Consider the following 8,200-nt stretch of genomic DNA (forward strand, 5'->3'; position numbering starts at 1 on the left):
TGCCTTGTTCACAACACACCTGCTCACACATCCCAGAATCATGTGTGTGTGTTTTTTTTTTTGCAACAGCATCACACTGGTGACTCATATTTAGCTTGTGGTCCACTAGAACCCCTAGATCCCTGTCTGCTGTAGTCATTCCCAGACAGTCTCTCCCCATTCTGTGTGTGTGACACTGATTGTTCCTTCCCAAGTGGAGCACTTTGCATTTGTCCTTATTAAACTTCATCCTGTTTACCTCAGACCATTTCTCCAGTTTGTCCAGATAATTTTGAATTATGACCCTAACCTCCAAAGCAGCTGCAACCCCTCCCAGCTCGGTATCATCTGCAAACATAATAAGCGTACTTTCTATGCCAATATCTAAATAATTGATGAAGATATTGAACAGAACCGGTCTTAGAACAGACCCCTGCGGAACCCCACTTCACTTTGATGTGATTTGTTCCCTACAAATCCATGCTGACTGTTTCCTACCACATTACCACCTTCCAAGTGCTTGCAGATTATTTCTTTAATTTCCTGCTCCATTATATGTCCTGGAACAGAATTTAAGCTGACTGGCCTGTAGTTTCCTGGGTTATTCTTATTCCCCTTTTTATAGATGGGCACTATATTTGCCCTTTCCCAGTCTTCTGGAATCTCTCCTGTCTCCCACGATTTTCCAAAGATGATAGCTAAAGGTCAGATACCTCCTCTATCAGCTCCTTGAGTATTCTGGGATGCATTTCATCAAGCCCTGGTGACTTGCAGACATCTCCTTTTTGAAGTGATTTTTAATTTGTTCTTTTTATATTTCAACTTCTAACCCTACTCCTTTCCATCTAGCATTCACTGTGTTAGGCAATACTTCCTCAGACTTGTCAGTGAAGACCGAAACAAAGAAGTCATCCACCCTAAGACTCTGGAACAAGAAAGGAACATAAAAAATAATCTGTCTGTCTGTCTGTCTCTTCAAAATCTTATGCCCTGCATGGATCAATCTCATTTTTGAATAGTTTTTCTAAATGCTGGGGTCTCAGAGGTGTGTCACTGTGCTGTGAAGGGCACAACCCCAGCTGGGTGCATGAAAGAATGAGCTAAGTCCCTGGAGGAGAGGTGCGTTGATGGCTCTTTAGCCAGGACTGTCAGGGAGGAGACCCCATATGCTGGGTGCCCCTGGCGTCTGAGTGCCAGAGGACAGGATGTGCTGTATAGCACACAGGGCTCTGGGGTGCAATGGAAAACAAGTTAGACTCCTAAGCTGCCATGGCTGTGTGGAGTTAAGGACAGTCATTCAAAGGCTGTGGGTTGAAATGCCACCAGAGTCACTGTAATGCACATTGCCTGTTGGGAGGGCTGGGGAAGATGGAAGGGCAGGTCCTCCACACAGCAGGGATCTACTCTCCAGAGACCTCAGCTCTGTCCACTCCCTCACTGGTACTGCCACAGTTGCCACATGTTTAGGCTGTTATTTCCGCCAGTCACTCTGCTGCCAGGAAACTCCTCCATGGGGCAGCTGCCTCATGCACCAGCATGTCACAACTCAGGGGGCAGCTCCTGCTAAGGGGAAACTCCTCCATGGGACAGCTGCACCTTTACCCAACGTGACAGCCCCACTACGAGGGATCCCTGCCATGGGGTGGCTGCTGCATTCCCTGGCCCCCCTCCTGGGAGGTTTCAGGGACCCGATTCTCAGCACACACCCCCCACGAGGAGGCTGTGGATCCCCCATTCTCTGCTCCCCTTCATCTTGCTGTGGCACCTCTATCTCTGGGGCATCATCATGAGGCAGCAGCCCCCCATCACGGAAAAGCCCTGACACATGAGAGCAGCTCCCCTATCCCCAGAAACTGGTGTCTGGTGTTTGCCAGAGGGCCATGTGGTCACTCTCTGGAGTTCCCTTTCTACATTGTCCCAGTTTCCCTCTCCTCCGTCTCCGGGGAGTCCAAACTGCCCACCCTTAGATGGAACCACTTCTCCAGCGTGACACCAGCTTCCGCACACTGAGCCCTTTTATCCCTCCCAAGGCCAGTTCCCTAAGTGCCAGGTTGCAACCCTCACACACCAGGGAGTAAACACCCGCTCCGATGAAAGGCTTCAAGTCCCAGCACGGCTACTTTGGGGCTCACCAGAGACGTCTCCACCCACTTCCCAAAGATCTCAGTTCAGCTCCAGTCTTGTCACTGACGTGTCTTTATTTGTCACCTCTCACACGGCCAGTGTTCCCCAATCGGTGTTCCCCAAAGTGACAGTCAGGGTTCCCCGGTCGGGTTCAGCAACCTGTGGCTCCAGAGCTGCACGGGGCTTAACGCATCATTTGCTGGTCTGGGTGCTGCCACTGCTGACTCCTCTGCCACTGCTGGAAGGGGAGTCAGGCAGGTTCTGCGTTGTCCTATGTCGGGCCCTCCGGACTAGAGTTGGAGGAGCAGAGGTATATTCAAGCCTCAGATTGGGTGAGGTATTTTGGAGGGTTTGGGGCTTAGAGGGGTTAAACCTGGGGGTGAGGGTGTCAGATTTGGACTGAGAGGGATTAAGCCTGGGGATGAGCGGGGCAGATTTGGTCTGAGAGGGGTTAAACCCGGGGATGAGCGGGTAGATATTGGCTGAGAGGGATTAAGCCTGGGGAAGAAGGGGGCAGATTTGGTCTGAGGGGGATTAAGCCTGGGGATGGGGAGGGCAGATTTGGTCTGAGAGGGGCTAAGCCTGGGGATGGGGGAGCAGATTTGGGGCTGAGAGGGGTTAAGGGGTTATTTGGGATTCTGTAAAATTCTTTCAAGTTTAAAAGGGTTCTGTGGCCAAGTAAAATTGGGAAACACTGACCCAGGCAATCACACACAGCCGGCGTCCTCCGCCTCCCCCGCCAGCCCCCCGTGCTCAACAAGGGAGTGCAGCTCATCCCTTCCAGGGTGGGGGTCTCAGCTGACTGCAGAGAGAAAAAGTGGGTCCTGTTGTCGAAAGTTTGCTCCTGCCTGATGTAAACCATCAGAACAGCCCTTATGGGTCACAGAAAAGGATCAGAAAGGCAAGTGGCCTGATAGTGGCCAAAGCCAAGTGCAGCAAAACCCAACACCCAGGCAGCACTGGGAGTGGAACGTAGGGTCTCCTCTTTACAAGGCACCTGCTTTAACCAGCTAATTCATAGAGCCCGTCATCATCAACAGCCATGAGCTCAGCGCCCATTGCCGGCCAACGCCTCCCTCACGATTTCCTTCCGTCTTTCCCTGTCCAGTGCGGAGTGGCTCAGTTTGCGTAACGACCTCTGCACCCATCTACTGTGTCATCTACCCAATCTCTGTGGGCTCTGCCTCTCCTACAGAAACAGTCTGTTACTGCAAATACCAGCAGTGTGATTGCTGGTTCATCGTTCATTCTGCAGATCCACCCAAACAGCTGTAACTTCCGTTGTGTAACCTTCTGGAGCAGGGTCTCTTGGGGGTATCTTCCTGTATAATTCCTGGATAGGTCCCCATGTGTTTCTCCCACACATTCTTGTTTGTGAACTGTCCAGAGTGTGAAGTTGGTTTCTTGCTTCAGGACTGTGAAGAGACCTTGGAAAGGTGAATTTGGAAGCAGCACTTAGCTGAGCACTGGCTGTTTGTTCAAACCTGTTTCTGGAGAGAGCTTTTTCAAGGGTGGCTTGTTGGTCTAGGGGTATGATTTTCCCTTTGGGTGGGAGAGGTCCTGGGTTCAAGTCCCAGACAAGCCCTTCTTCTGCCTTTCTCTAGTAACTCACCTGTGCAGTTGGGCTCCCAAATCCTCAGCTATGTCCTTCTTCTTCCTTTGCTCAGTGCAATGGAACAGTCACTTGCCACTGGATGGCTCAGCTCTGTGAAGATGAGGCTCTGCCAGTGACTACACCCTTCGTGCCAGAGGTCACTTTCACAGCCCTGAGCAGAGGCACAAACAGGGCACATCTCCACTACTCCCTCCCTTTGGAAGGGGCAGGACAATGAGGGATTTTGGAACATGTTAATGAGGTGCTGACATGAATATGCAGAGCCTCATTAGCATAATGAAGGACGTGCAGTTTGTGATAGTGCCGCTTTGGACGTGCAGGCTGCACACGCAGATTGGGGCCCCCAGGCTCCCAAAGCCCTTCTTCACAAACAGCTGCTGCCAGCGCTGGAAGCTCCCGAGAAGTGGAACCTTCATTTGAGCACTTGGAGCTCTGTAGAAGTGTCGGGGGGGTCACTGGTTTGCTCACTGGGCCCCATCCCCTCCACACTCCTCGCTCGGCCTCCTCCCTCTGAGGCCCCACCTATGCTCTCCCCTCACTCCCGGTTCACCTCCTCCCATCCCTGCTCTGCCTCTTCCACTGCAGTCTGCCTGCTGCTCTCACCTCTCCTCCCACCGGCCCACCCATCTGCTGCTCTCTCCCCTATTCCCCCCAGGCCTCCCCACCTGCTGCTCATGGCTCTCCCTGCCCTACGCCAGGGGCTGCCCACTGCCCAGGGAAGCCCCAACATTACAAGGGGAAGGACCCCTGTTTAGCCTCTCCCTTTGGAGAGCGGTGGGTGCCGCTCGTTCACAGGTCGTACCCCTCAGCCCGGGTGGGTGCTGCTCGTTCACAGGTCGTACCCCTCAGCCCGGGTGGGTGCTTCAAACAGCTCTGGCTCGTGAACACACCCGGATGGGGCACTCCGAAAACAGCTCCACAAATAAATCACAGACATGGCCAGTAATTAAAAGCGTAAAAATCTGCCCCAGAGCCCCAATGTGAACCTCTCCTCCCACAGACACTGACTGTCCATCATCTCCTCTGCAGCTGCTCTCAGAAATGAAGCGTCTGCCAAAGCAGCGCATGCTACAGACCTCTGCAGTTCACAGAGCCACCCCTGTTCCATGTATCTCACCTGCCCAGGCAGCTCAATGAAAGTCTGAGCCCAGGGAGGTGATACCTGGTCAGAGGACACCAGGTTCTGCAAAGCCAGGCTGCCAGGCACCAGCACCCCCAGGCAGTGGCATTGTGATGCAGGCAGGGACTCCCTTACCCCTTCCCACAAGGCTGGACCTGCACAGCTGCCTGTGCCAGCTGGAACCTCCCCATCCACAGCAGCCAGGCCACTTAGTCAAGATGCCCCAAGGGCTCACCTAGAGCTTGAAACCGCCACCGTGGCCTTGTTAGCAGCTGTGTCTAAACAGCTCAGCCAGCTGATAGGAACTGGTTTTACAAGTGTCATCTTAGGAAAGGAGCCAGGGGAGCGGCAGGGACAGATGGACTCAACAATGAGGTGAGTGGGGCAGAGCTTCTACTTACCCAGAGGAGAGTTAGCTCAGATGGCAGAGCGCTTGCTTAGCATGTAAGAGGTAGTGGGGTTGATACCCACATTCTCCACTGCAAGCCATTTTCTGCACCCTTTTCTTCCAAGGCAATGTGAGACCAGGGCCCCCTTCCTTCTGCTTGGCTGCTCCCCAGGAAGCTCTCAGTGTAGAGGGGGCATTTGGAGCTGTCTCTGCTTGGCTCTGTGCAATGGCACAAAAGAGCATTTGAACATCTCCTCTCCCACCTGCTGAGAAGAACAGCTCTGACCTGGAGGCTGAGTTTGAAGGAGGAAGCCATGGCCATGGGCTACCTCAGGTGAGAGAAAGTGGTGATGCTCATGTGAGCCATGTACCTCATATGGTGATGCCCCAGAGCGGGTGGCAGTGAGCTGTAGGTCAGTCATTGTGGTGGGCAGGCTCAGCACTGCACACGCAGAAGGTTCTGGAGTTGGGGTGACAGCTGTGGGGTCTGCTCCTCTGGGCTCTGTGCCTGTGGGTAGGAGAGCAGACAGGACAGCTGCTGGTGCAAGGCCATGTGCTCTGGGTGAGCTGGAGCAGCTGAACTCAGGAGCAGGCAGCAGGCTGGGGGTCCCTCCATGGGAAGCACCGTGCAGCAGGGGGTGATGGTGTTACCCTCTGCCAGGGAACATGGGCCATGTTAATCTCGTGATCAAGGCAGCGGAGGGAGGGGATAGGCAGGGTCTGTGGGGACATCTCTCAGGGGCCTGGGACAGGGGGTGAGGGGCAGCAGGGTCAGAGGGAATTCCCAGCCAGGGCTCAGGGTAGTGGGGACTGCGAGACAGAGTGTGAGGGGGGGATGCCAGGTTGGGGTTCAGGGTGGTGGGGGAGGGGCAGAGGGGATGCCCAGTTGTGATTCTGAGCAGTGGGGGAGGGGTAGCAAGCTAATTCCAGAGCCCCCGTGACCCTGCAGCTCCCTGTTGCTCCTTTCTGAAAGGGCCCTTGTGAGCTGTCACTGGGCAGGCCGGCTCGCTCAGTTGCTCATTCCTATGAGCAGATGGGAATAAGAGGCCTTCGAAGTCGGCGGGGTCCTGTCGAAAAGGAGCCCCGTCGGTACGAGACGTGCGGCAGTGAGACGCGTCAATTTCGAAGTGCCGCGGCCGCCCGTATGCTAATGAGGTTTTGAATATGTATTTCAGCGCTTCATTACTAAACTTCAAAATGGCCATTTCGAAGTTTTTGGCTAGTGTAGACACGGCCATAGAGACGCTCCAGTTTGGTCAATGTAAATCGCAGTGAGGCGTTGCTGGTGCATGATGGCATATATTATATTAGTAGATGTGCAGATGAAGGAACCCCTGAAAGTGTGCTTGCTGTTCGGTCCTGTGATGATATTTATGGTGTAGATATGTGAGCACAATTGGCAGCAATGTTTGTTGCAGGGCTTGGTTCCCGGTTTTAGAGTTACTGTGGTGTGACCTATGGTTGCCGGTGAGGATTTGTTTAAGGTCGGCAGGCTGTCTGCAGGCAAGGACAGGCCTGCCTCTCAAGGGCTGTGGGCGTCATTGTCCAGGATGGGCTGTGGGCTGTGGGCGTCATTGTCCAGGATGGTTTGCAGATCACAATTTATTCATTGGAGAGGTCTTAGGTAGTAGCTCTGTGTGACGGCCAGTGGTGTTCTCTTGTTTTCTTTGCGAGGCCTGTCTTGAGGCAGGCGGCGTCTGGGGGCCCGTCTGGCTCTGTCAATCTGCTTCCTCACTTCCTTAAGTGGGTGTTGTAGTTTGAGGAAAGCTTGGTAAAGGTCTTGTAGATGTTTGTCTCTGATGGAGCAGAGCAAACATGGTTGTGCCTGGGTGCCTGGATGAGCCGCGTCAATTTCGAAGTGCAGCTGCCCCCCGCATGCTAATGAAGCGCTGAATATGCATTTCAGCGCTTCATTAGTAAACATTTGTGTGGCCATTTGGAAGTTTGGGGCACGTGTAGACGTAGCCATACACACTTGACTGCATCTGCTATGCACTAGAATAGGAGCTGCGTTTTAGTAGGGATTACTACCTCTGGTAGAAAATGCAAAGGGTTTTATCCCCAGTGTCAGGGGTTCACATCCCATCCTAGACGGTTTCTTTCTTGCATTGATATTGATTTTCTCAGCCAATACAGCAGGTCTCTCCCAGCTTGCACTGACGTCTTGGCCTTTGGTAGCACACGGCTGTTCTTGTTCTCCGATTTGGTAGAAGCAAAGACAGTACAAATGGATAATTCCATCCTCTTTGGAGTGTGGCAGAGGATTTTCTTCTCTTCATTTCTATCCTCACCTGCCCAAGGAGGAGAGAAGAAAACTTTTCCCCAGCTGACTGTCCCCCTTCAGTGCTCTGCAGCTTCAGGGCTTTCTGCATTCGCTCCAGCTGTGCACTGGGCATGTACATGAGCTGTGATTATCCAGGGGACGGTGAGAAATGTGGAGCTCGGTACTCATCTGAGTCACTTACACAAGGACAAGAGATGGAGAGTTCAAAAGTGTGATGGGAAAAGTGTCATTGAGAAGGGGAGGGTGATGGTTTGTGTTCAATAAACCTGGGGCTGCCAGAGGGGAGGTGGCAGTCTGGCTGGGGTGTCTGTGGCTGTCTGCAGGGCAGGCATGATGGTAACCCCCTGAACTGTATGGAACATACGTGCTATTGGGAGAAAGCTTTTGCACATCCTGGGGACAGGAGGGGAGCAGTCACTGAAGCAGGCAGCTTGTGCGCCATTACCTGTGCACCGGCTCAGAGCTGGGTAGAGCAGTAAAGGTGGAACAAGCCTGCACTGCTGTGAGGAAAGGGACACTGAGGCAGTCCTACTGAGGAGTTTAACTCAGATTGCAAGAGGCAGAGTCCTGAGCTCTGTGCTTTACACCAGAGGACCGGCTGCTTGTGTATAACTGACTCTTCTCTCCCCCAGCTTACAATCTGCACTCTGCCTTTAGGGCTTGTTTGCATCTGCTCCCTCTCCTGGGCCT

The 8,200-nt window shown here is 53.2% G+C and overlaps 1 non-coding gene across 1 annotated transcript; it reads left to right on the forward strand.

Moving 5' to 3' along the window:
* Positions 1 to 3,616: 3,616 nt before the first annotated feature.
* TRNAP-UGG (transfer RNA proline (anticodon UGG)) lies at positions 3,617 to 3,688 on the forward strand. Its single transcript has one exon. It is a non-coding gene; the product is annotated as a tRNA-Pro (tRNA).
* The last annotated feature ends 4,512 nt before the right edge of the window (positions 3,689 to 8,200 follow it).

The sequence above is a fragment of the Carettochelys insculpta genome, chromosome 7 (assembly GCF_033958435.1).
Source record: "Carettochelys insculpta isolate YL-2023 chromosome 7, ASM3395843v1, whole genome shotgun sequence".
Taxonomy (NCBI): Eukaryota; Metazoa; Chordata; order Testudines; family Carettochelyidae; genus Carettochelys; species Carettochelys insculpta.